Source organism: Furipterus horrens, unplaced genomic scaffold, assembly GCF_987537825.1.
Source record: "Furipterus horrens unplaced genomic scaffold, mFurHor1.1.pri manual_scaffold_4, whole genome shotgun sequence".
Classification (NCBI taxonomy): Eukaryota; Metazoa; Chordata; class Mammalia; order Chiroptera; family Furipteridae; genus Furipterus; species Furipterus horrens.
Window position 1 is genome coordinate 65,197,813 of NW_028327174.1, and position 27,891 is coordinate 65,225,703.

Sequence of the window (27,891 nt, forward strand, 5' to 3'; positions counted from 1 at the left end):
GTAATTTGTCAGACATTGCAGGGATATTATGAAGACAAACATTTCCTTCTTGTGGAAAGAACTACCTCACATTTTTATTTACACTCCTCCTGCCACTAACGGCCAAAGAATGACTTAGTGTGGCTTCCTGTGGCAGAAGTGGGATTTGCTGAAACAAGAGCATGCTGTAGGAATCCCCAGACCCACACGTGGCCTCACCACACACGGTGCCGTGGACCCATTACTGCTTCTCTCACTACTCAGAGTTCTTACGCAGTAAAAAAATACCAACCAAGAAACCATATGTATTTAGAAATAAATTTTTAAGAAACGCACATTAGATATAATATTGAAAGTTGATGTTAAAGCAACAATTTCAATTGAAAGTAGATTGTCCAGATCTGACTTTCCTCAGATAAGATCATAGTTCCCAGTCATTCTCTTTTTTGCAAAGCTCTTAAGAAAGTTGATTAATGTTCCATTCTGTTTGAATGTCTTAAATCTTCCCTTTTGAAATCAACAACTATACAAGCAGATTTTCTTGAAACGTAAAAGTTGCTTTTCGACTAGCACTTGAGAATATTTGTAGCTGGCATTGACATTGGTCTTTTTGAGAAAGAGAGGTTAGCTTGACTATTTTCTGTTCTGGAGAGAGCATGAAGAGACATTTGAAGAATGGGTATTTGTGGCTTTGTTTCATTGTTTTTAAAAAGTTTGAATTGCACTACATTTCCTTTGGGCCATTAGGCAAATAAACACTTGTCATTAGTGATACTTAACACTGCCCAAAATGAAAAAAGACTGCCAGTGTATTGCACATACATAAGAAAATTGCATATTACTGCAGATTCTTTGGTTTATTTGGTTTGACTTACTGTTTCACTGTGGTCACATCCTTAATATCTGTGCTACATTTTATATATGGGTTGAGGGGGGGAATGCATAAACTTCCTTTGCATCTCAAGGAAGTATAATGAGCAAACTAATGAATTAATATTTACTCCTGAAGAAAGCCAACATTTTAGGGGTATTAACTAATTATCTATAATAAGAAACAAGATGTATTATAACTATCACATGTTCCAGAGCATTGCAGATCCCATGGACATTGAGTTCATGAGTTCAGTCTTGTACATCCCCATGAACTATAATTATCCTTACTTGATACTGGAGGAAACTAAAGTGACTCCAAAGTGACTGCAAAAACAGTTCAGACTTTGGATTGCAAACAGATAGAGAATTTGGGTCTTGGACAGAGAAGGAAAACCGCTTACCTATACATTACACACGAATTTAGAAAGAGGGTAAATTTGAGCTAGCAGTGGGCATTACTTTTATTTAAATGAATTGTATGTCCATTTCCAGGAATATTTTTCTTAAGGGGGAGAAAACTACAAAAACATGACTAGACCATCTTAGTCTCTTTAAGGGTACCCCAAAACTAAAGTGCAAGTGCTCGCACCCCTCAGTTAATTTGTGAAGGAGGGACTCTTTATATTGCCATATGTGGGGAGATTAATTATAGTAGCTTTACTTCTTTTCTTAAAATATGCTTTTTACATATGAATGTGTGAGTATTTTTGACTCTACTAATTCTCAGAGATTAAAAGTTAAATTTTCTTGACTAGCAGCAGGTAAATACCTTAAATTCAAACTTACTCAGCTGTCCTATCCTTTGCCTCCATATTTAAGAAGACAGAATGCCTGCCAGGGAAATATATAAAAGTTAATATTCCAAATACAATTTTTAAGTACCAAATTGTAAATAAACCGATTTTACCAACTAAAATATTGTGTCTTTCCTTGCTTTTAATCCCAAGTTACTTCCACTCCTATGTTTGAGGATTTTAAATATCTAGACTATTTCTTCACTTGTAAAAATGAAATGTATTATTTACAAAACAAAAACCCATAAGCAAGCCCAGATCACTTAAGCAAGAGCTTATTGAATTACTTTCAGTTGTTGGGGGAAAATGTGATTAGTGTGAAAGCAATTTATGTAGACTTACAGGAAATAAGTGTATGGGTAACTTTGGACTGGTTTATAATTCTTTGATTTGAAGAGGAATATCCAACTTAATTTACCCTTTCCCTCAAGTGCATTTCATTGAAATTTTCATTTTGGTAGGCTTATATTGAACAGAAAAAAAAAAAGACATTCATCTTACTAATATCTACTGGAGATGGCACTCATTTGACAGATAGTTATTACATACGTGCTACATGCCAGGTACTATTTAGGCACTACGGGTACATAATGGTGAGCAAAACACAGTTTCTATCCTTACAGTTTTTAGACTGGTTGGGAGGCAAGGCATTATACAAGTAATTATATGAACAAATTCATAATAGTAAATGTAATAAGTACTGTGAAGGAAAAGCACGTGGTGCTGCGTGTGTGTGTTTGTAATGGAAGAGGGAAGCTGTGTTGTCTTGTATGGCTCAAGAATGGCTTCCCTAGGAAATAAGTAGCTTTTGAGCTGAGGAAGGGAGCATGCACAGAAACCCTGGAGCTAGAGCAAGCAAGCTGTGTGTGAGCAATGAAAAGACTTCCTGTGGCTGGAGCCCATAGGAACCACAGAATGAGAGAGGTTGGGGTGAAATGAAGCTGGCGATGTGGTTGGCCCCAGACCATGCCACGCCTTGAAGGTCTTCGTTAATGTGCAAGGGCAGCATCGAAGGGATTTTAAGGAGGAAAATGCCATGAGCAGCTTGGACCCTGGCTATCTTTAGTGGGATGTACCGAGAAGAGTAAGAGTAGATGAAGGAAGACCAATTGGGAGTGCTTGCAAGAGAGAGCAGATTAGACCAGAAAGGAGAGATGGGGATGTAAAGAAGAGGATGGATTTGAGGGCTCTTTAAGATTCAGAAATAGTAAGGTAGAAATGATAGTAGTGTTTCTTTGTGTATGAAAGGTAGCTGGTGCTATTTTAGTGTCTGACTTGCTACATTGCACCAGAGGGAATTAGATGATCTGATCTGTTGGAGAAAAGAGAGTGATGAAAATTAATGCCTTTGTTTACTTGTATGAAGTACTAGTAAGCTATTTTATCTTTTGCTTAAATGTGAAGACTTGGAGTAAAATCTTGTTTATTAATTCAATTAAATCTTTTCAGGATATTTTAGATTTAAAAGGGATTATGGAAAAAAAAAAAAAAAAAGACGGAGAAGTGGGACTGCAGAGGTCAACTAAACCAAGTTCTCCCTAAATCCGCGAGCTTCTTGGTTAGGTTTCTTCCCCTCCCTCCCTCCCTCCCTTTCCCAAAAATTGAACATCTACTCTACAGGGTATTTGGAATACCAAAACAAAAATAAATAAGTAAAAGGAAGAGCAGAGGGAGAAAGAGTCCTGCTCTTGAGGACTTTATGTTTAATCGGAAAGATAAGATTAGAAAACGTTAAACAGTCTGAGAACAATTAAAGGTAAAATTCTGTGTAAGTGAAGGTCATTTGTGCTACGGTTGGATAAGAAAAGCTTCAGGGAGGTAAGTCTCTGACCAGGTCTTGCATCCTAGGAGAAGAGAATTGCTGTAATTGAGGTGTGTCATGTATCATTCATTGGTCATCCGATATTAAGTGAACACCTATGTACACGATTCTTGGCATAATGCAAGGGGTGGCGGAGACGCTGGGGTTTTTGCAGCACGGAGGATAACTCCTTCGGAAAAGTGAAGACTTGTTGTGTGGGTTCCTCGAATGTGCTCTGTTCTCAACTCACAGCCACTCCCCGCGCAGGTGCGCTCCGTCCCCACCCCCCGCGGGACTCAGCTCAGACCAGACGTCCCTTCCTGTACCGAGACCGTCTGTCTCCGGCATTTGCGCAAAGGCTGACACTGGCACCTTCTTATTAGGATCTGGGAAGAGTTGTTGCCAGCTAGAAGCTGAGTGGAACTGAGGGGGAGAGTAGTGGCACCCTTTCCCCTGCTCCCTCTGTCTTTCCCTCAGGGCTAGGGCTGCAAACAACATGTGTGTGCTGTCGGGAGATAGCATTTTAGTGGGGGAGGTAGATCTTACACAGATAGTCACCAAAAAATGTCAGTTATGAGGCATGAGAAATGCCACGAAGGAGGCGCAGCTAGAGTTTGTGAGGAAGGGTCCAGCCTGGGAGGTCAGCGAAGGCCCCTCGGGGTGGCGGCGTTTACGTGGTGCCTGAAGGCAGAGGGCAGCTCGGCGCCCGGGGAACAGCGCTCGGAGCCCGGGCTCTAGGGCACGACGGAAGGCCCGGGGGCCTGGGAGCTGGGGGGCAAGGGGCAGGGGGCGCCCGGTGAGGGGGAGAGGGAAGCAAGGCCAGCCGTGCAGAAGGTTGTCTTGACCTCGTGGAGGAGCTGGGAATTTGTTCTGATGACACCAGGAAGCCATTGAGGCGTTTAAAGGAGATTTTTAAGAAGTCATTCTGGTTCCTGTGGAGAAGCCCAAGAGGGGAGCCCAGTAGCACCGGGGAGGCTCAGAGACTCAGGAGCCCTAAGGGCCCGAGGGAGGTTAGAGGGAGAGAACTGGTTGGGGTTAATAATGGTCTGAGGTGGGGGGACAAGACCACGCAGGGTGCCAGAGATACCTTTGTGTTGTGATTTTTATGACCAAAGTGGCACAGGTGGAAAAAATGTGGTTTTTTTATTATTTTTATGTGACTATATAAAAATTACAAACAAGCCTTAAAGTCTACAGCATCTCAAGATTCAGACGATCAATTAACCTATTAAGGACTTTTTAAATCAGTAAGAAAAACATTAATAAAGCAGTGGAACAAATGGACAAAAGGTATGTTTTTAAAAATTTTATATGAGAGACATAAACCTACGCCCCCCCAAAAAACATTTTAAAGTGTGAATCAAAATATTGCAAATTAAGCAATGAGTTTATTTTAACTCATGAAGTATCAACAATGAGTAAAACAACTATGCTTTATGTTATAGCAGGAGTGTGGGGTGGCACAAAATGCTCTTTCGCTGCTGCTGGGGTATAATGATCCGAAAATGTTCTGAAGGGCAACTTGGCAACCTTAGAGCTTTAGAAATGCTCATGTTATTTTATTTATTTTTGCCTGACAATTCTACTTGTAGGCATCTATCTCAGAATACCCATGATGTAAACAAAGATTTAGGTACAAGGATAATCATAATTATATTGGGTAGCACAGATTTAGAAAAAAACTTATAGCCACCAATAGAAGATTGCTTAATAAATTATAAGTTTGTTTTGATGTACAAAATGTTCAAAATTTGTGCTTTGATGTAAAATATATTCACATTAAATTTTAAGCAAAACATATCCCCCCCCCCAAAAAAAAAATCAAAATAGACAACAAAACTGAATACCCTCCCTCCAAAAGAGGTCAAGGCAGAGAGATCAGAAGAAAACAGGCCAATGTGTTATCAGGGAGCTGATTTTAATATTAATTCTCTTTAGCTGTTCTTCATCGGTGTTCACAGTGAACATTCACATTTTAATAATTTTTTTAGCACCCAATACATTATTAAGAAAAAAGTATTTGGAAGGGGAGAAGTAAAAGGAAAAGAAGACCCCCAAGGACCAAGTGAGTAGGGCACATTTCTACTAGGGAGGAAATCTATTTCCTGTCTCATTGACCTACTGCTGAACCATTTTTGCCCCTACCACTCGCTATGTTCTTTCTCACCTCCAGTGTCCACCACCTAGACTGTGGTTTTCCTCCTCTTCTTGACCTGGCTAATTCCCACTGTCCTAGGTCTCAGGTACTCAGTGCTTATTCGGCCCTCCCTGTCCACCACCTCTCTCAGCCTCCCTCAGACTAGCTGAGGTCCTTCAGGGGAGGTCTGCCATAATAACCCCAACACCTGCTTTTAGGACTGGTTTGATTATTAGCCTTTGTGTTCCATCAGGGCATTAAATAGTGTTTGACACACAGTAGATACTCCACAAATATTTGCTGTTGACAGTACGGCCTATCCATGTTTGAAGGAAGTGAGGAAGAAGCTGGTAGAGAGGGAGTAATTAGAAATGTTATATGCCAGGAAGACAAACAGGCATCATTTCTAATGCCAACCCTGAATGCTTAATAGCAGCTACCTGGAAACCTGCCTTGGGATTATAAAGTTTCCTTTGGTTCAGGAGGAATAGTGCTGTGAATGATCAGCAGTATCTGCCATGGGCATAGGAAGGGGCGGTTAAGTGGTTAAATAGACTTTTCTGTATTCCAGCGTGCATTGCTACAATTCTCGTCTTGACACAAGGATGTTGTGTTCACAATATGACTGAAACTAGATATTAGTTAACGTGTAGGTTTTTTTTTTTTTTTTTTCTTTAGGAACCATCATAATATGGAGAGCATAAATGTTCTTCATAGCAGCACAGGTTACTAATTTGTTCTTGAACATGTGTGTGTGCCTATGTGTGTGTTTGATGGGATGGGAGAAAGTCAAGAAAGTTATTTCCTTGTCATCTTAACCTCCTTTCTTTGATGCTTTCATGGCTTGATCTTTTGGGTGCTATCAGAATGGTAGCTAATTCTGGGTAGAAAATTCATGAACAAGCTTCTGGCCAGCAAAAAGAGGTGGTCTAGTAGAGATGACAAGGTAGGGGGAAGCTACAGTTGTTTTCATTCTATAGATACTTGCTGTCTCCTTTTAGGGTTGCAATCTCCAAATCTCTTACTCCCCGAGCTAATTATTTCCTCTTGAGAACAGTAGGACCTTTTATCAAGATGGTCATATCCCCGTGTATTCTGACACACAAATGATGAATAATGGGGCTGATTAACCAGTGACCTTCGTGAATGATAAAAGGAGAATATAAAGATGTGAGCTTTTGTCTGCTCTGGGAATCAGAGTCTCACTGTACTTTTCAGAGACACACTTTAGAACAACTAGTGCTGTGCTTATTTCTTGTCCCTGTCATGCATTATGCTATATTAAAGTATGGATTTTAAAACCCAGTCCATTGGTCTTTTACCAGAATCTTCCCAGTGCACACCATTTAACAGTGTTCAGATTAACCTCTGGGCACCTGTGAGTCACCACAGTGTGGCGACTGCTACAGCCCCGAGGTTTGGAGGGCCTGACACCACTGACATTTCCACCTTTGACTCTGAGTAAGTGCTCACATCGATCTTCCCTGGCATCAGTGCCAGCGAGGCAGGGAGGCTGCTGCTCTGTTTGGAAGTGGTCCAAGCATCAATTACAACCACTTTGGGAGAAAAAAAAAAAAGGCTAGAGAGTCACTGTCCCAGGCAGTCTTTCCAACCCTTGGCCCGATCTGTGTCAGGCTTGTATTGTTCCCTCATTTGACCCCAGGAGCATACACTGTGGTGAGTCTGCAATACAAAGTAAAGCACCGTGGCAGGCAGAGGAATTGCGCTACCAGAGATGTCCCCGTCCTGATTCCCAGAAACTGTGACTGTTAGATCACATGATGTGTGGACTGAATTGCGCTCCCCCTAAAATTCATATATTGAAGCTTGTGACCTTGTGATAAGAAATATATGCTTGGTACTTGTCCCTAGTTCCTGGCTCAGAGCTCCTAAAACTCCATGGCAAAAGAGGGTTAAATTTCCTGAGTGATAGGGGTTATAGTAACATCTTTTGTTGTAATATTTGGTCTTAGTCCCCAGTTCCTGACACAAGAGCTCCTAAGACCTTTCGAATCCCCATAGAGATAAGAACGGCTTTTTGTTTGCTAACGAGGTGACTGGTGACTGAGGGCCCCTAAACAGTGTCAGGTTAGAGGCTGATCCATGGAAAGACCAAGGCATGAACTATCAGCTTTTACCCCTGACCTCAGGGGAAGAAAGAGGGCTGGAGATTAAGTTAGCAATCAATCATGCCTACATGATGAAGCCTCCATTAAAACTCCTAAACTACAGGGTTCAGAGTGCTTCCTGGTCAGTGAATACATCCACATTTAGAATACTTGGTGCACCCTAACTCCACAGGAGCAGAAGCTTCCGTGCTTGGGACTCCTCTGGGTTTCTCCCTCTGTAGCTCTTCACCTGGCTGTTCATTTGTGATCTTTACAATATTCTTTATAATAAACTGATAAATTTAAGTAAAATGTTTCCCTGAGTTCTGTCAGTCTTTAGAACTAATTGTTGAATCTGAGGAGGGGGATTGTGGGAACCCTTGATTTATAGCTGGTTAGTCAGAAGTACAGGGGACAACCTGGGACTTATGACAGGTGTCTGAAATGGGAGCAGTCTTTTGGGACTCAGCCCTTAACCTACGTGATCAGAATGGAATTAAAAGTAGGACAGCTAGTTGGTATCAGGAGAGTGGAAGAATTGATTGTTCGGTGAGGGAAAAACCCCAACTTTTGGCTCCAGAAGTATTATAAGAGCAGCAACACTTTCCTTATTAGTAAGTCCTAACCTTCAGTGTGACCGTTTTTGGAGACAGAGCATTGAAGGAGGTCATGAAGATTAAATGAAGTCTTAAGGTGGAGTCATACACCCATAAGGCTGATGTCCTTATAAGAAAAGGAAGAGATAACCAGAGTTGTCTCTCTGTGCTCACTGGCAGGGAAGACCACCTGAGGACCCAGTGAGAAGGCAGCCTTTTGCACACCAAGGAGAGGGGTATCACCAGACACTAACCTTGCTGGTAACTTGAGTTTGGACTTCCAGCCTTGAACTTCCAGAACTGTGAGAAAATTAATTTCTGTTATTTAAGCCACCCAAGACTGTATTCATTTGTTATGGCAGCCCTAGCAAATGAATACCCATGACAAAAGAGGATTAAATTTGCAGATGGAATTAAGCCTGTTAACTGAGATTATTGTGGATTATCCAGGAAGTCTGCATGTAACCTCAGGGGTCCTTAAACATGGGAGACGGAGGCAGAAGAGTCAGAGGGAGAGACTATAATTATTGTGTATTGGTTTGGAAAGATGCCAGGGTGTCTGGCTTTGAAGATGGAGGAAAGGATCCAAGAGCCAAGGAATGCAGGTAGCCTCTAGAAGCTGGAAAAGGCAAAGAAATGCCATCTTTTCTAGAACCTCCAGAAAGTAGCATGTCCTGACAACACTTTGATTTTAGCCCCAGTGAGAACTGTGCCAAACTTTTAAACTACAGAACTGTAAGATAATAAATTCTTATTGTTTTAAGCCACAAAATTCATGGTAATTTGTTATAATACCAAGAGAAGAGCAATATAAGCATGTTAAGGCATATCTGTGTATTAACACTTTTAAATTATATTTAGGATATACACATATATTTGGGATTCATTTGCTCCTAAAAGAAAAACTGATGTAGAGCACCATGAAGTGGCAAAATGTGTTCTGTCTATAACCTCAGTAAATTGCTGCTGGGAGAACACTGGGTAAATGGAATCAGAGTATCTAACTTCCACTTTCACTTTATTTTATTTTCTTTGCCCAAACCAAGACTCACAGTAGGTCAAAATATTTAAGGACTCTGTATTTAAATGTACAGTAATTCGCTATTTAAACAAAACAAAATTTTAGGAAACATAATAGCTGCCTGCAAAGGAACTTTTAAGTAGTAGTTAATTCTCTCCTTCATGAATCATACTTTTGAGTGTGTGTGTGTGTGTGTGAGAGAGAGAGAGAGAGAGAGAGAGAGACAGAGAGATATTTTCACGGATTATTTGTGGTTTCAGGATGCCCAGCACTGAAGGCAGCTTCCCATTATTGAATTTTGAAGAATGGCTTCACCATTCTTTCTGGTTTTCTATTCTCTCTTGTCATTTTTATTAGTTGTCGAAGAAACCAACACTTACATTTATGCTGATTCCTGAAAAGGCCAACTTTCTAAGTACTCACAGTTCCCAATGTTTGATCATCTCTTGGAAAATAAGAGCGCACTTAGCCATATAAACGCACATGCTCTTCTCAGCTGGAAGGTGGTAATTTTCCTCCTCCAGCCCCTTGTTTTTGGCCCTCTGTGTCATTTTTTGATTTGTATCAATTGCTTGCATTTACTCTTTCAGCACCTTCATTAATAGCTCAATCACCTCTGCAGCTTTAGATCACGATTACTAAATTCCCCTTTTCACAGGACATACATTTTGAAGAATTTTAAAAGAAAATACCAGTATTAAAAATTGAGACTTAAGTTGATTATGTGCTTGTAGGCAGACGTAAATATTGTAGTTATGCTCTGCTGAACGTTTTAAACAGCACTACAAATTTCAGCAGTGGTTAGAACTGGTTTACACCACAAACAGGTTTAATAACGATATCCTGAAATGCCTTTACTCGATACTCATATATAAAGGGTAGCCTAAAACAATGATCCAGTTGAGAACATGCCAGCTCCTAATTTTTACATCTTACATTTCAATATTGAGACCAAATTTGGCTCAAGTAATGAAGATTTTCTCATGGTTTTGAGTTGTTTAAGTGCTGGTACATATATTTCCAAACATGACCTCATTGGAGAACCAGTGTATTTGGCTAGCAGTTAAACAAGTTTTTAAGCTTACTTTAAAAATATTCATATTATAGCCAACTTAAAAAGAAACACTTGTGCACTGAGCTGTAGGCTTGTTCTCATTTGTCTGTCTTTTGTGATATCAGGTATATAATTTCATTTATGTTTCATGATCTATTTCTGCTTTTGGGCAAATGAGCATGTTGCTGGGACTTAATCATATGAATGCTTAAGTTTTCATTCTCTGACATCAGCCATTCATGGAAACCCCCTGGGTATCTGAAATTATATTTATAGCTTTACTTTATTGTGATTTTGCATATTCATTGAGTGCCTTGTTCACCGTCGCTTCCCGATGTCTAGCATAGGAATAAAACTTAACGCTAATAGTTACCAATAATTAGGAACATTAATTATGTGCTGGGCACTGCTCCCTATAGCAGCCCTATGGTAACTATTTGCTATCCTCATTTTATAGATGGGGAAGTTAAACCACAGACAGAGGAAGTGACTCACCCAAGGCCTCAGAGCTAGTAAATGGCAGAACTGGAATCTGAACCCAGGTTTCACGCTCCAGATTCTATGCTTTTAACCACAATGCTTACAAACAGTTGATTGATTAAGGCACAAGTGGTTCCAAAATTTCTCAAAACGGAATGAAAACTAGACCAAAATATGACACTTTCTCGCCTGTTTATGAGTACCCCATATTCCTCATCTACTTCCTCCTACCAGAAACACAGCCAGGATCACTGGGCTGCACTGACATCGAAGGACTAATGCATGTAGCCCTGGAAACTGGGACAACTGAGTCATCCCAGCACCACCGACCTGCCACAGAAGATGTTGTGAGGGGTGATGGAGGTCTGTAATATGTTTAAGGCATGGGTGAAAAACTTGAAAAAAATACAAGTTCCTAATACATAAAATAATTATGGCTCTCATAATGTTATTATTTTATTTTTTTTGTAAATCTATGCTATTGATATACTGTGTTCTTGGTCTAGCTCTGAGTTTGTAGAATAGGTACAAGGGCGGATGTGATTGCGAAGAAGATAGCATTGACCTCAATTTAAAATTTATAGACCTATAACACACAGTGCTCAGGCTTTTGGTCAGGATCTTTGAAAGTGTCACATGCATATACTTCAAGTAAAAGATCATTCTGATTATTTTATAGTCATTCTTCCTAAAAATGACCTTTATAAGTAACCAGAAAATCTCTAATAGGCTTTCATTTATAATACTGATTTTAACTTCACAGTTGATATTATTGTTATCCTGTTGATTTTCAAATTAAGGTCATGGTTGATCTATGCATGAGATTTTGAGTTTATGTCATTCCAAGGTGTGACTAGAGAGGAGGGGACAGAAACAGTATTTATTAAATGCTGTCTGTGTGCCAAGTTCTCTGTTTAGAGACTTTTCCTTCACCATTCTCTTTAATCCTCAAAACAGCCCTGGAAGGCAAGTGTCTGGTATTTTCAAATGAGAAAAACTAAGGTTCAGAAAGTTTACATAACTCCACATCTGGCGAAAGCTAGAACTGAGATCCATTTCCTGGTCTGTCTTTTCTCACAGTTGTTGCTATAACTCCACAGAGCTAACTCACCATCCCCGGGGGCAGTGGAGGCTTCCCAGAGGAAGCAGTGTTTGATCTGAGCCTTGAAACCTAAGGAGAAGGACTCCATGTGAATGAAGAGAGCAAGGACATTTCAGGCAAAGAGAAGGAAGTGTGGAAGAGCATGGTGTGCATGGAAAGCTGAAAATAGCTGTCCAGGGAAAAAGCACAGCACCTGTTCTATGAGGCTAACGGGACATCCAGCTGTAAAGGCAGAAGATCCCCAAGGCCAGGTATGGCAGGTGCCACACACCTGTGCAAACCGAAATGCCTTTTTTCCAAATTTCCACAGAGCAGAGAAAGTAAGGCTGGGCTAACGAATTAATTTTTTCTGAGATGGTTTCTTAACTCTCAGCCAACTTTTCAGCTCTGATTCCTCATAGTCAACATTCCACAGATGTTACTGACATAGTCCACTTGGCCCAAAGGATGGAAAAGATTCTAGGCTCCTTGCTGCCTGGAGGCTGTGGCATCATTTCATGTACATCTGAATCTATCTCCTTTAACCAAAGCTAGAGAAAAAAAGGTGCTGTAAGAGATTTGAATATTTTTCACGCAAGCTCCATGAAAAGAGACTACAGGTCTTCCTAGTGTATTATTGAACTACTGGTGCCTCACACATAGCAGTTTCTTAAATAATTATTTTTAGGAACCAAAGAGATATTGTAGATCAATTTTGAAAACTTCTGTAAAATTCCTGTAAAATGTTTTGGTCTTTTAATACATCTGCTTATAAATCTTTCCCTATATATTAATATACTCAGAAATGTTTTTTCTTTTATAGTTTTTAAATATGCTCTTCAAGGAACTGGGGCCAGGGGATATTCCAAGGAAGGCATACATATCAGAAAAACCTTTGTGTTAGCTGAGAACTGTCCCATATAACTTTCAGGCACAACATTTTATTTAAATTTTAAAACTATGTCTTTTATAAAGGGATGTCATCATAGCTGTGATAGCTGCGATGTTTTAGATTGGTATGATGCTTATTGTTGTTTTCTTTTTATTGATTTTTAAGTGTTATATATATTTTACTTAGTAGTGATTTTATAAAAGTTTTCGCTAATGAGAAATATGAAATGTATTGGAGTTTTAAAGTTGGGTTTCAAATACTTGAAAAAAATATATAGTGTGTGTGTTTAATTGCATGATTCAATGAATTTAGGAATAATTTATCCAAATATCTTCCTCAATATATAGTACCACTTTTTACAAAATTACTAAAATTAAGAGCTTTAAAATGACCTTTATTGAAGTTATAAAGCTGTGCTAGAGAGCCTGGAAATTCTTGGATAGTAATTCTTCTTGCTATATTCCCATAATTTTATGGTTTTTAAATATATCACCATTATACAGAGCCTTTCCAACAGTTGCTAGTGGTATGACATTCATTTTATGTGTCTAAGGCAGGGAAGTAAGAATAACTGGACAACGTGGATGTGTGGTGTGGTACGGAGGACTGTGTTACTATGAAATCGCTTTTAGCATTTGTACCCAAGCATTGCATTGAATTCTTTTAGAGAAATGGAAGAAGTTCAGAAGAAAATGATCAGAATAATAGGAAGACTACACATTTAATGAGACAGTTAAAGGAACTGGAAATATTGTATCTGGAGAGGATAGGAGGATATACAACTAGTTCAAATATTTGGAGATCTGATAAGTGGAAGAGAAATTAAGCCTTGTTTGTGTGGTCCACTGGGCCTTAAGTGGAAGCTATAAGGAGTCTTGCATCAAAATAAAAACAACAATGAAACCCGAGATGTCCAAAGACACAACAGGAATTCTTGTTCAAAATGGCAGATAGAGCACGTACATACATCTCCTCTCTGCTCCCAAATCCCATAGAAATGCCAATAAAGTGGAATAGAGAATAATAAATTAATGACAGCACTGTGTACAAGGGGAGGGGGCCAGGGGACTAAAGATACAGACAAATTTCTCGAAAGTAAAAAATGCTTGGAATTGTATTAACAGATTAAATCACATTCACAGGAGAAGGCTGCAGTTGGGCTGGAGCTGTTTTTCCTGGCAGCAGACCCAGAGGAGGCTCAGAACTTGGAGTATGAGCGGGAAGTTGGAAAGCAACCATCTGAGGAATAGCTGTGAGTCACAGCCCACATTCCCTTCCCTGTGTCACATGCTCAGGCTAAAACCAGAGGGCTGATCTTTACAATAATTGAGAATAGTCTGTATAAGAGGAAACTCATGTAGGAGTGATGCCGACTCTTAATGAAATTTTTCCTTATTTTGTCTGGGAAGTGGTAGAGGCGGGAGTGGGGAATCCTACTTACTCCTCTTTCCCTCAAGGTCCAAAGCAAAACCTGCCAGTCAAAAGGCCCACCCATGTGGACAGAAGGTGGGACTTAAGCAAAGGGAGCTATCTATATTAAGCAAGCTGGTCTGCTTCAGTTACAGATATGAACCGATTGCCAACGGTCATAAAAATCTTAGAAAAAAATAAGAACTAAAATGCAGGTGGAAATCAATAAACTGCCCATGTGGGGTAGATAATTCAGGGAATAGAATATGTCTTTAAAGTTTTCTATGTAGTTTTGTCGTGAAAGACAGGTTCAAGAAAAAGCATTTGTAAAACAAAAATAGGGTGCTAGGGAAAAGAACAATCAAAACCAAAAAGTGTTCTTCACACAAAAACAATAATCAAGTTAAAATTTCAATGGAACAAAAAATGGAAGAAATCTTTTTGATGGTAGAGCAAAAAGCTAAAGGGGTAGAAAATAGGCATGAGGAGGGGTGGAATGAAAAGATTAGGCAACAGTGAAAGTTCTAACATCCAAAATGATATTTAGAATGAGAAAACGGGCAAAACTGATGAGAAGTGGAGACAATTTCTGGATGTGCAGAATAGGGCTTCAGATCCTAAGGGCTTAGAGAATGTGGAAGAGGATGAATAAACAAACTTACCTCAAGATTTGTGATATCTTGGGATGTTTCAGACACTGTGAATAGAAGGAAGATTCTAAAGCCTAAAAGAATAACAGGTCACTCAAAAAGAAATGAGAACCCAGTTGGCATTAGTTCGATCATCAGCACCGCTGGATCCTAGAGCACAACAACAGTAAGGACAACAATATAACATTCAGAAGCTCACTTGCAAAACGTTGAAGGAAAGATTTTTCTAGCCTAAAGTTCTGTACCTAGCCAAACTGTTATCAATCAGGAGTGAGGCATTTTCAAACATGTAAGAACTCAGACCATTTACCACCCACAGACCATTTCTGAAAGAATTACTCAAGCAAAACAAACAAGAATCCAAGTCAGAGGAAGTCATAGACTCCAAGGAACATTGGATCTAACCCAGGATTATAGTAAAATGTAATTCCAGGACGAGAACTTTGAGGCAGCCCTAGGAAGCCAGCAGTCCAAATGAGAACTGGAAGGCAGAGGCCCTGTGAAGAATCCCTTTTGGGAGAACATGGATTTCTTCTGATGATAAGAATGAATAAGAAGCTGAGTGATCTTGTGACAAGGCAAAGTTTATTAAGTCATTATGACATGGTGCCATCTTATCCCCCTCCAAACTTTAAAGCTATTTTCTACTTCCAGTAGCAAAGGTTTATTGACAAGAGTTACATCTCCTTTATAGGTTCAGTGGCACTACTTGACTCTGCAGTGAATAATACTTTGATACAAATATTAATTAAATACTGTGCTTTAGTTTAAAAATAAATTTATGGACTACAACAAAAAGTCACTGTAGTTACAGAACAAATGTAAAAACAATTGCATGCTGGAATGGAGGTTTGGAGAGAGAGCAAGAGAGGTGAAGGCAACCACTGCACTGGTTTCTGTGAGAATAATTTAGTTTGAATTTTTTAGTATTTTATATAAATGAAATCATAGAATAAATACTCATTTGTCTGACTTCTTTCATAAGCATAATTATATTAGATTCATCCATGTGAATTAACCACAATGAAGAAACTCACCTGTTGATGGAAATCAGTTGGATTTTCCCCCAATTTTTGACAATTGCAAATAGAGTTATGTAAACATTCCTGTACAAATCCTTGTATGGACAGGGGACTTCATTTCTCTTGGATAAATATGTAGAAGTAGAATGGTTGAATCGTATGATGAGCACATGTTTAAATTTTTAAGAAACTGCCAAACTGCTTTTCCAAGGTGTTCTACATTCCCATCAACAGGGTATGAGACTTCCAGCTCCTCCACATCCATAGTCAGTCTTTTAAAAAACATTCTATTAGGTGTGTAGTGATTATTGTGGTTTTAATTTGCATGTCCCTGGTGACTATTAATATTGAGCATCTTTTCACTTTTTATTTGTTGTCTGTAAATAGTCATTGAAAAAGTATTCAAATGTTTTGGATTTAATTGGGTTATTGACTTATTATTGAAATTTCAGAATTCTTTATATACGTATTTTGTCTACAAAGCCTTTATCAAATACATGATTTACAAGTACTTTCTCCTAGTCTCTGCTTCTCTTTATTCTCTTACAGTGTCTTCTGAAAAACAAGAATTTTGTATTTTGATGAAGCTCAATTTTCACCTTTTTTCCTTTTCTATATCATGTGTTGGTGTTGTGTTTGCAAAATATCTGCATAATCTATAGTTATTAAGACTTCTCCTGCATTTTATAGTTTTACATTTTACATTTAGCTCTATGATCAATTCTGAGTTAATCTTTTTTTAAGTATATTTTATTAATTATGTTTTTACATTAGTTCCAGTTTTTTTCCCCTTTGCTCCCCTCTTCGCTCCAGCAATCCCACCTCCCTTAGTTATGTCCATGGGTCATGCATATAAGTTCTTTGGATTCACCCTTTCCTATATTATTCTTAACCTCCCCCTGTCTATTTTGTACCAATCAATTATGCTTCTTAGTCCCTGCACCATTTCCCCATTTCTCCCCCTTCCCCCTCCCAGCTGATAACCCTTCAAATGATCCCCATACCTATGATTCTGTTCCTATTCTGCTTTGCTTAGCAGAATTTTGTTTTTATCTTTTAGATTCTGTTGTTGATAGTTGTGAGTTTGTTGTCATTTTAGTGTTCATAGTTTTGATCTTCTTTTACTTAAGCAAGTCCTTTTGACAGTTCATATAATAATGGCTTAGTGATGATGAACTCCTTTAGCTTCACCTTGTCTGGAAAGCACTTCATCTGCCCTTCCATTCTAAATGATAGCTTTGCTGAATAGAGTAATCCTGGTTGCAGGTTGCTTTTCATCACATTGAATACTGCTTCCAGTCCCTTCCTGCCTGCAAAGTGTCTTTTGAGAAACCAGCTGATAGTCCTATAGGCACCCCCCTGTAGGCAACTCTCCGCCTCTCTCTTGCTGCCCCCAGGACTCGCTCTTTATCTCTCACATTTGGCATCTCAATCATGATGCATCCTGGTGTGGTCTCCTCTGGGTCCAGCTTGCCCAGTACCCTCTGTGCTTCTCAGACCTGTATGTCCATCTCCTTTGCAAAATTTGGGAGGTTTTTCTCATTTTTTTCAATTCTTGCTTCCTCATTCTGCACTGGTTGACTGTGTTTTTCTTCATTATGTCCCAAATCATTGATTTGAACCCTGGTTTCCTTCCCTTCACCATTGGGTTTGTGTGGATTTTCCTTCATTTCACTTAGCATAACCTTCACTTCTTCTCTTATGCATTTGCCATACTCAAAAGCATATCTGTCAAGCCTGTGAGCATTTTATCACCAGTGGTTTGAATTCCGCATCTGTTAGGTTGTCTATGTCCTCATCTGTTATGTTGACTGTCTCCTTATCGCTTAGTTCTCCCACTGGAACCTTGATTCGTTCCCCCTTTTGGGCCATACTTCTCTGTCTCCTCATTCTGACAGGCTCCTGTGTTTGTTTGCCTCTGCGTCCTAGGCAGAGCTGTCACTCCTATTACATTGTAAGGGGAGGGGCCTTAAGGATCTGTCAGTACAGGGTGACCTGTTTCACCACGTTGTGGTGCTGTGTGTGGTGGAGGGGTCTGAGAGGGAACAATGCCACCTGCCCACCACTCGCCCCTTTTCCAGACACCTCTCCCACTTCTGCACTGGACTGGCTCCCCTCTTGCTGCTGCCCTGGCCATTGTTCCCAGAGTGGGTGGGTCTGCGGACGTTCTAGGACCAAAGGACTCTGCCAAGATTGGCAGTTTCTGCCTCCACCCCAACCCCCACTGGTCTGCACAGTCAGAAACAATGAGGCTTGATTTTCCCTGATGCTGGGACTTTGGGCTGTGAGGTCAGGTGAGGAGCTGGGAACACTCCCCAGGTGTCCCTCCTGACTTTTCAAGACATGTGACTGCGCTTTCTGCCAGGCTGCTGCTGCTGCTGCTGCCGCCGCCGCCGCCGCCGCCGCCACCACCACCACCACCACCACCACACTGTGTCCTCTCCGCCCCAGATCCATCCCTCCTACCTGTGGATGAGTATTTCTTCTTTATATCTTTGTTTGCTGGACTTCCATGCAGTTTGATTTTCTGGAACTTCTGGTTGTTTCTAGTTTTGAGGTAGTTGTATTCCTCCTTAGTTGTGGAGGGAGATGCAGCGTGTCTGCCTACGCCTCCATCTTGGCCAGAAGTCCTGAGTTAATCTTTATGAGTATGGTAAGATGTATGAAAGTAAGTTAATGTTTTTGCATATATATATTTAATTGTTTCCAACAGTTAGTTGAAAAGGCCATCTTTTCTTTACTATTTATATATTACCTTTATACTTTTGTCAAATATCAGTTGTTCAAATATGTGTGGGTCTATTGAAGAACTCTTTTCTGTTCTATTGATCTATTTATCTTTGTTCTTATAGCACACTCTCTTGATTAGTCTTATAAAAGGTTTTGATATATTAGTCTGTTTAGGTTTCCATTGCAAAATGCCATAGACTGGGTGGTTTGAACAACAGAAACTTATTTTCTCACAGTTCTGGATGCTGAAAGTTTGAGATCAAGGTGCCCTCACATTCAGGTTCTGGTGAGAGGGAACAGTTGAGTGGGAGGGAGTCTCTGGGTATCTCCAGGGCTAGGCAAATAATGTTAGCCAGGTTGATAGAGTCTCAAATATGGCTTCAGCGTGCCAGCTCAGTAATCAGTTGGATGGATGTGGTTTCTTTAATTCCAAAGTTGTCAGACTTCTATTCAACTTGACTTCTGACAGTTCTGAGTGATGGTTGTTCTATATTTTAGCTGTAATTTGATGTGGTTGTGTGAGTAGGCGAGCCATGTTTGTACCTTCAGGATATCATCTAAATATAATTACCTCCCAAAGTTCCATCTCCAAATACCATTCCATTGGGGGCTAGAGTTTGAACATAGAGATTTTGGGGGGTGAGGGAGATACATTCAATCCATAGTGATTGAAAACAGTAGTGTTAGTTTTTCAAAAAAATTTTTTTCAATGTTGTTTTGGCTATTGTAAGTCTTTTGAATTTCCATGTAAATGTAGATTCAGTTTGTCAATTTCTATCATAATGTCTCCCTGGAAGTTTGGTTGGGATTGCATTCAATCTGTAGATAAATTCAGAAAGAATTGATATCCTAAAAATATGGAGTCAATTTTGGTCACGGTGGTGGCATAAGTAAACACAGCTCACCTACTCACACAGCCACATCAAATTACAACTAAAATATAGAACAACCATCACTCATAACTGTCAGAAATCAAGTTGAATAGAAGTCTGACAACTGTAGAATTAAAGAAACCACATCCATCCAACTGAGTCACTGAGCTGGCAGACCGTTGCCATATTTGAGACTCTATCAACCTGGCTAACATTATTTGCCTAGCCCTGGAGATACCCAGAGACTCCCACCCACCCAACTTACAGGTCCATCCAAGTTGCTTTTCCATATGAATGGCTGGTCTTGGCTTATGCTTCACAACTTCCTAAAGCCTCTCAAATAAGCAAGAGCCAGCCTCAGTGAGCCCCAAGCCCTTGCAGGCCTGACATGAGCAACAGCCAGCCTAGATTCATAGCTGGTCTTTGCCTGGGAATCTCCAAGCCCAGCACAAGCAGAAGCCATTTTCAGATTGCTTTATAGCTCGGGAAAGGTGGCCCCAGGAAAAACACAAGTTGAGGCTGAACTTGGCCTGCAACGCTTAAGAAATGAAACCCTAGAGCCTGCACACCCAGTGGACAGCCACACACCATGTCAGAGCACCACCACGCTGCTCCTACACAGTTGATCCTCTATGAGGGCAGAGGCTGGTGATCAGTGATCACAGCCTGTCCATGAAGCTGACTGACCTCCCATTGGCCCACCAAAAGTAATCAAGTCTCAACTACAATAGGAGGGTGTACTCAGCTCACATGAAGGGTGCACCTTGAGTACCCAGCTTGAGTAGTAGGGGAGGCTGTGCCACTGGACCCTATAGGACACCTGCTCCATTAGGCCATGCTACCAAGATAGGGAGTCATAGCAGCTCTACCTAATACATAGAAACAAACACAGGAAGGCTGCCAAAATGAAGCTATAAAGAAACATGGCCCAAATGATAAAACAGATCAAAACTCCAGAAAAAGAATTAAACAAAAAGGAGATAAGCAATCTATCAGATGCAGAGTTCAAAACACTGGTTATAAGGATCTTCAAGGAACTTAGTGTGGACCTCAGCAGCATAAAAAAGATCTAGTTAGAAATGAAGCATACACTAATTAAAACAAAGAACAACTTCCAGGGGGAACAACAGTAGAGTAGATGAAACCAATAATCAAATCAATGATTTGTAACCTAAGCAAAAGACAACCAATCAGAACAACAAGAAAAAAGAATTCAAAAAAACAAGGATAGTATGGTAGCATCTGGGACAACTTCAAGCATTCCAATATTCACATCATAGAGATGCCAGAAGGAGAAGAGAAAGAAGGAGAAATTGGAAATCTATTTGAAAAAATAATGAAAAGAAACTTCCCTAATTTTGGTGAAGGAAATAAACATGCAAGTCCAGGAAGCACAGAGAGTCCTAAAGTTGGATGCAAAGAGGCCCACTTCCAGACTTCCAGCCAAGATGGAGGCATAGACAGACATGCTGCATCTCCCTCCTCAACTAAGAAGGAATACAATTACCTTAAAACTAGAAACAACCAGAAGTTCCAGAAAATCAAACTGCATGAAAGTTCAGCAAACAAATATATAAAGAAGAAATACTCTTTCAGACAGGTAGAAGGGGAGGAGACGGGGTGGAGAGGACACGGTGTGGTGCCAGCATCGGCGAAACCGAGGAAAGTGCTGTCACATGTTTAAAAAGTTAGGAGGGACACCTGGGGAGCGTTCCCAGCTCCTCACTGGACCTCACAGCTCACATTCCCAGCACTGGGAAAATCAAGCCTCATTGCTTCTGACTGTGCAGAGCAGTGGGGGTTGGGGTGGAGGCAGAAACTGCCGGTCTCAACAGAGTCCACTTGTTTAAAGGACCCCCACAGTCCTGGAACATCCACAGACCCACCCACTCTGGGAATGACGGCCAGGGCAGCAGCTAGAGGGCACCAGTCCTGTGCGGAAGTGGGAGAGGTGCCTGGAAAAGGGGTGAGTGGTGGGCTGGCAGCACTGTTCCCTCTTGGACCCCTCCACCACACACAGCACCACAACGTGGTGAAACAGGTCGCCCTGTACTAATGAATCTTTAAGGCCCCTCCCCTTACAACATAACAGGAGCGATAGCTCTACCTGGGATGCAGAGGCAAACAAACAGGAGCCTGTCAGAATGAGGAGACAGAGAAGTATGGCCCAAAAGGGGAAACGGATCAAGATTCCAGTGGGAGAAGTAAGTGACGAGGCGATAGCCAACCTAACAGATGCAGAATTCAAAACACTGGTGATAAAGATGCTCACAGGCTTGACAGATATGCTTGAGTATGGCAAAAGCATAAGAGAAGAAGTGAAGGCTATGCTAAGTGAAATGAAGGAAAATCCATACAAACCCAATGGTGAAGGGAAGGAAACCAGGGTTCAAATCAATGATTTGAGACATAATGAAGAAAAACACAGTCAACCAGTGCAGAATGAGGAAGCAAGAATTGAAAAAAATGAGAAAAACCTCCCAAATTTTGCAAAGGAGATGGACATACAGGTCTGGGAAGCACAGAGGGTACTGGGCAAGCTGGACCCAGAGGAGACCACACCAGGATGCATCATGATTGAGATGCCAAATATGAGAGATAAAGAGAGAGTCCTGGGGGCAGCAAGAGAGAGGTGGAGAGTTGCCTACAGGGGGGTGCCAATAGGACAATCAGCTGGTTTCTCAAAAGACACTTTGCAGGCAGGAAGGGACTGGCAAGCAGTAATCAATATGATGAAAAGCAACCTGCAACCAGGATTACTCTATTCAGCAAAGCTATCATTTAGAATGGAAGAGTAGATGAAGTGCTTCCCAGACAAAGTGAAGCTAAAGGAGCTCATCATCACCAAGCCATTATTATATGAACTGTCAAAGGGACGTACTTAAGAAAAAGAAGATCAAAACTATGAACACTAAAATGACAAACTCACAACTATCAACAACAGAATCTAAAAGATAAAAACAAAATTCTGCTAAGCAAAGCAGAATAGGAACAGAATCATAGGTATGGGGATCATTTGGAAGGTTATCAGCTGGGAGGAGGGAGGGGGAGAAATGGAGAAATGGTGCAGGTGCTAAGAAGCATAATCGGTTGGTACAAAATAGAAAGAGGGAATGTTAATAATAATATAGGAAAGGGTGAAGCTGAAGAACTTACATGCATGACCCATGGACATGAACTAAGGGGCGTGGGATTTCTTGAGGGAAGGCGTGTACTGGGCAGAAGGGAGCAAAGGGGGAAAAATTGGGACTACTGTAACAACATAATCAATAAAATAAACTTAAGAAAAAAAAAGAGACCCACTTCCAAGACATATCATAATTAAAAAGTTAAAGGTTAAAGATAAAGAGAAAATCTTAAAAGCAGCAAGAGAAAAGAAATTAGTTACCTAACTAACTGTTATGGGGAGTACCCATTAAGACTGTCGACTTATTTCTCAAAAGAAATTTTTCAGGCTAGAAGAGATTGGCAAGAAATATTTAAAAGCATAAAAAGCAGGAACCTACAGCCAAGATTGCTCTACCAAGCAAAGATATCATTTAGAATCAAAGAGCAGATAAAGAGCTTCCTAGACAAGAAAAAACTAAAGGAGTTCATCATCACCAAACCATTATTATATGACAAATTAAAGGGACTTATTTAAGAAAAAGGAGAAGATCAGAATTATGAACAATAAAATAACAATAAATACATATCAACAGCTGAATCTAAAAAACAAACTAAGCAAACAAGAAGAACAGAGACAGAATCATTGATATGGAAAGCATTTTGATGGTTGCCAGATGGGAGCGGGGTGTCGGGGAATTGGTCAAGAGGTGAGAGGATTAAGAAATACAGATAGGCAGTTACAGAATAGCCATGGGGATGTAAAGTACTGTATGGGAAATAGAGTAGCCAAAGAACTTATATGCATGACCTATGGACATGAACAAAGATGGGGAGATTGCCTGAAGGAGTAGGGGGTGGTGGGTGGAGGGGGAGAGGGGCGGAAATTGAGACAACTCTAAAAGCATAATCAATTAAATATTATTTAAAAAAGAAAGAAACATAAAAAAAAATAAAGTTAATCTAGGGGAGAAAAAGATGGACAAGCAAAGTGCTAAGAATGGCAAAAACACTCCAGAAGAAACAGATGTAGAGATTTGTCCTAATGAACATTAAGACTTACCATAAAGCTATGATATTAAAGACTGTAGTATTAACCCAGAGACAAATAGACCAACAGAACAGACCAGGTAATCCAGAAACAGACTTACATATGGAGCTCTGATAGATAATAGAGCTAGTATTGAAACAAGTTATAGAAGCATACATACATGATTGAATTTATACAAAAATTGAAAATGGGAAAAATCAAGCAATATATTATTTAGGAATACATATGAACCTGGTAAAATTATTTTAAAAACTATTTTTGAATGAAATTCAAACTCTGGTAACCCTAGGGCTTCGGAGTGGAGCGTTGCACACAGGTGCCATCAAAAGTACTTGTAATGTTCTATTTCTTAAACTATGTGGAGAGGACAGAAGAGTTCAATTTATTATTAATCTGTCAACTATACAAATATGCCATATATACTCTTTTATTTTATTGCCCTGACTGGCATGGCTCAATTGGTTGAGGCACATGCATGGGTTGTGGGCCAAGTCTTCAACTAGGGCATGTGTGAGAGGCAATAGGTTAATTTTCAGTGAATAAGGCTTATATATATTTGTTAGATTTATCCCTAAGTATTTCATATTTTTGGTCCTATTACATGGTATTATATTTACAAATATATGTGGATAGTATGTAAAAAATAAAATTGATTTGTGAATATTACTTATGTAATGTGTAACCTTGCTAAACTCATTTATTAGTTCCAGCTTTTTCATAGGTACTATCAATTTTTCTAAATAAACAATCATGTTGTTAGCACATAGACAGTTATACTTCTTCTTATCCAATCTGGATTTCTTTTATTTCTTTTTCTTGTCTGATTCCACTGCCTGGAGCCTCTAGTATATTGTTCAATGGAAGTGGTAACAGTGGCCATCCCTGTCTTGTTCCCCATCTTAGAAGGAAAGCATTAAGTCTTTCACCATTGCACACGGTATTAGCTCTAGTTTTTTATATTTGCCCTTAATCAGGTTGAGGAAGTTCCCTTCTATTCCTAGTTTGTGGAGAGTTTTAATCAGAAATGGCTGGTAGAGTATGTCAAATGCTTTTTCTGAATCTACTGATATAATCTTGTAGTTTTTATTTCTAATTTGCTAATATAATGAATTATATTGATTTTTGGATGTTAAGTCAGTCTTTCATTCTTGGGATAAAACACTTTTAGTCACTATTATCCTTTTTATGTATTGTTGGATTTAATTTCTTAAAACATTGTTTTGAATTTTTGCATCTATATTCATGAGAAATATTGATTTGTAGTTTTCTTTTACTCTCTTTGACTAGTTTTGGTATCAGGATAATGATGGCCTCATAGCATAAGGTGGGAAGTGTTATCTCCTCTTCAGTTATTTTGGAAGAGTTTGTGTAGGTTTTGATAGAATTCTCCACTGAAACTATCTGAGCCTGGAGTTTTCTTTGTAGAAAGATTTTCACCTAACAATCTAATTTCTTTAATAGATATAGGACTACTCGGGTTATATAATTATTCTTTTTTCTGTCTTTTTTCAATTTACTGTGGTAAGAACACTCAACATGACATCTCTTTAAACAACATTTTAAGTAAGCAATACAGTATCATTAACTATAGGCACACTGTTGTACAGCAAGCAGATCTCTAGTACTCGTATGTCTTGCATAACTGAAACTTTATACCATTGAACAGCAACTCCTCATTTTCCCTCTCCTAAGTGCCTGGCAGCCACCATTCTGCTCTCTGTTTCTATGAGTTTGACTGTTTTAGATTTCTTATCTAAGTAGAATCATGCAGCATTTGTCCTGCTGTAACTGGCTTATTGTCCTCCAGGTTCATCCATGTTCTTCCATATGACAGGATTTTCTTTTTTAAGGTTGAATAACATTCCATTGTATATATATATACCATATTTTCTTTATCCATTTATCTGTCAGTGGGCATTAGATCGTTTCCATATCTTAGCTATTGTGAATAATACTGTAAAGAAAATGAAAATGCAGATATCTCTGAGATTCTGTTTTCAATTTTCTAAAACATATAACCAGAAGTGAAACTGCTGAATCACAGGGTAGTTCAATTTTTAATTTTTTGAGAAACCTCAATACTGTTCACCAATTCCTGTTTTCTTTTTTGTTTTTTAATAATAACCATGCTGACAGGTGTGAAGTAATATTTCATCGTGGATTTGAGTTACATTTCCCTGATTAGTAAAGACGTTGAGTATCTTTTCATATACTTGTTAACCACTTGTACATCTTTTTTGGAGAAATGTCTATTTAAGTCCTTTGCCAATTTTTAAATTAGATTATTATTATTTTTTGTTTTTTGCCATTAGATTATAGGAGTTCTTTAGATATTTTGGCCATTAACCCCTTGTCAGATGTATGATTTGCAAATGTTTTCTTTCGTTTTGTAGATTGTCTTTTTACTATGTTGATTGTTTCCTTTGCTGTACAAAAGCTTTTCAGTTTGATGTAGTTACACTTGTCTCTTTTTGCCCTTGTTGCTTGTGCTTTTGGTGTCATAACTGAAAAATCTTTGCTTAGACCAATGTCATGAAGCTTCCCCCCATGTTTTCTTCTAGTTTTATAGTTTTTGGCTTTATATTTACATCTTTAAGTCACCTGAGTTGATTTTATAGATGGTGTAATGTAAGGATCTAATTTCAGTCTTTTGCATGTGGATATCCAGTTTTCACAACACCATTCATTAAAGACACTGTCTTTTACCCATTGTGTATTCTTGGCACCCTTGTCAAAAATCAGTTGACTGTATTAAGCATGTGTTTATTTTCTGGGCTCTTTATTCTATTTCATTGGTCAGTTTTTATGCCAGTACCATAAATGTTTAATTATATTATATTATATTATTTATATTATATTATATTATATTATATTATATTGCAATATATCTTAAAATCAGAAAGTGATTTGTTCTTCTTCCTCAGAATTGCTTTGACTACTTGGGATCTTCTGTTATTCCAAATGAATTTTAGAATTAGCTTTGGTAGTTTTTTCTCTCAAAAATGTTTCATCTAAATTGTCGATAATTTTGGCATGGAGCTCTTTATACTATAGCTTTATCTTGGTAATATCTATAAAATCTGTAGTGATGTTACCTTTCTCATTTCTGTGTCTTCCCTCTTTATATTCTGGTCAATCTGGCTACAGGCTTATCATTTTTATTGATCTTCTTTTATATCCAGCTTTTGGCTTCCCTGATTTTCTCTATTGTTTATCTGACTTCTACTTATCGAATTCTACTCTAATCTTTAGTATTCCATTTCCTTTCTTCTGTTTATCTGGTGTTTATTCTTCTTCTTCTTCTTCTTTTTTTTTTTTTTTTGGCTTCTTAGGGGCAAGCTGAGATCATTGATTTGAGACACTTCTCTTTTAATAAAAACTTTTAGCACTATAAATACTCCCCTCTACTCCCCTGTACCTCACACACAAGTACTTCGTTAGTGGCATCCCAGAAATTTTTAAAATTCTGTTTTTATTTTTAATTAGTTCAAAATACTTTTTGCTTTCTGTTTGATTTTTTTCTTTCACCCATAGCTTATTTAGAAGTTTTATTTTGTTTGTAAAGATTTTTAAATTTTCCAGAAATATTTTGTTACTGATTTCGAAACTATTTCAAATTAGTTAGGAAACATACAATGTTGAATTTTAATCATTTGCATTTGATGATACTTGTTTTATTGCCTTGAATATGGTCTATCTTGGTTAATGTAACATATGCACTTGGAAGAATGTGCGTACCACTGTTCTTCGATGAGGTAGTCTGTAAATGTTGATTAGATCATGTTGGTGGACAGTTTTATTCAGGTTTTTTATGTCTTTACTAATTTTTCTCTCTATGGTTCTATTGATTATTGAGAGAAGGGTATGGATATTTTCATCTTTGCTTGTAGGTTTGTTTATTTCTCGCTGCTTCATGTAGTTCAAATTACTTCTTTTAGGTACATAACCATTTAGGATTGTTATGTGATCTTGATAAATTAACTCCTTAGTCATTATGAGATAAACTTTGTCTCTGGTGCTATTCTTTGCTCTGATATCTACTTTGTCTGACATTAAAATAGCCACTTCAGCCTCTTTTAGATTAATCTGGCTTTTTTTTTTTTTTTTTTTTTTTGTCTCTTTGGGTTGCCATAACAAAATACTACAGGCTGGTGCCTTAAACAATAGAAATTTATTTTTTCACAGTTCTGGAGGCTGCAAGTCCAAGAAAATGTACCAGCACAGTCATGTCTGGT

General features: G+C 38.9%; 1 long non-coding RNA gene across 1 annotated transcript in view; it reads left to right on the forward strand.

Annotated features, from left to right (window-relative positions):
• Nucleotides 1–12,110: 12,110 nt before the first annotated feature.
• LOC150012111 (uncharacterized) overlaps nt 12,111–27,891 on the forward strand; it is a 33,108-nt gene continuing 17,327 nt past the window's right edge. The window contains exons 1-2 of the long non-coding RNA XR_016510702.1: nt 12,111–12,196; nt 13,959–14,068. This is a non-coding gene — a long non-coding RNA (uncharacterized LOC150012111). The remainder of the gene's footprint in view (nt 12,197–13,958; nt 14,069–27,891) is intronic.